Below are 1,537 nucleotides of genomic sequence, written 5' to 3' on the forward strand. Positions count from 1 at the left end.
TTTTGAATAAATGTAATGTATACTTTTAGTGTACTACTACTCACTCTGAAAGAAAGAACTTACATTGTGAAACAGAAGCCGGGCGTGGTGGCTCATGCCTGTAATCTCAGCATTTTGGGAGGTAGAGATGGGAGGATTGCTTGAGCATAGGAGTTCAAGACCAGCCTGGGCAGCCTAGCAAGACCTCAGCTCTGCAAAACAACAATAACAACAAACAAACAATGTGAAGCAGATTCATACAGCTGAATGCCTTTGTGTGTTGGGATATAGAGAAAAAAATAATGCACATACAGAAATAGAGAATTATCTTCTCATTTATTTGTTCTGTATCTAATTAGCTGATTAATCACAGAATGTAGATTTCTAAACAACCGAAATCCCATTTCAAACATACTTGCACACAATAACTTCTCCCTGGCTTAGTGACTGACAATCAGTGATGTGTCACAGGAGGAAATTGAAGCAAGACATAAACTGTGGCCAGTTGGGTAGCCAGGTGCATGCCTCCCTGTGGATCTCCTGAAGTCAGAATATGATTTAGGTCAAAGAGAGCCATGTGGAAACTGTGTGGATCTCTACATAGAGGTTACTGTTACCATTTCATAGGTGAGAAATTTAGTTGTGTGAGCTGTGTGAACTCAGGATAGCCTACAAGTCAATGGCAGAAGTAAGAATATAATTGAGCAAGCTGGGCAAACATTTCACTGTAGTTTATATACATTCCTGGCTTGGTTTTAATGACTTTGACCTAATGTTCAGTGAAAAATCCTGGCTTAGTAAACGGTCCCTACAGAGACCATTTCATGATGCCAATTAAAAAGTTTTTCCTGGCCACCTTGTTGTTCTTTCTTTCTTAATAAAACTTTCTACATCAATTGCCTTGATGAGATTCATTCACGTTGTATGCAGACATTCTGGGGTTACACAACTGCCAAAACTCACTCGCTACAAGTTCTCAGGGAACACACTATGGCCCTCCTTCCTCTGAGACACTGACAGAACCAATATGTCCGTATTCAGAGTTCTGTTAACAATGTTTTTCCTTGATTGTAAAATGGATACATGCTCATTGTAGAAAATGATAAAAGATTAGAGAAAATAATAAAAACTACCTGTAATCACCAAGACAGATGCCATAGTTAAACATTTCCATTTTCTTTTTTTAAGGTTATTTAAAGCATATATTGACAAAATGAGTGTATACAGAGATAAACATGCACACATACACAATAATACATACACTGTACATGTATGTATATACTTATTGTGAAACAAACTCCCCAATAGAATGCTAGAATGTAAGCTGATTGGGGACAGAAACAATTTTCTGTTTTATTCACTATTATTCTTGGTGTCCTAGGATAATGTCTGAAGTTTGGTAGATGCCCAATATGCCTGTTAAACAAATTAATAAATACAACTTTTTTTTGTACTTAAAGTAATGTTAGCATTTTCCCATATTATGAAGTATTCTTTTATAGCATCTCTTAAACTCTTTTTTTTTTTGAGTTGGAGTCTCACTCTGACATTCTGGCTG

The sequence above is a fragment of the Carlito syrichta genome, unplaced genomic scaffold, assembly GCF_000164805.1.
Source record: "Carlito syrichta isolate Samal-C Ts95f unplaced genomic scaffold, Tarsius_syrichta-2.0.1 Scaffold313429, whole genome shotgun sequence".
NCBI lineage: Eukaryota > Metazoa > Chordata > Mammalia > Primates > Tarsiidae > Carlito > Carlito syrichta.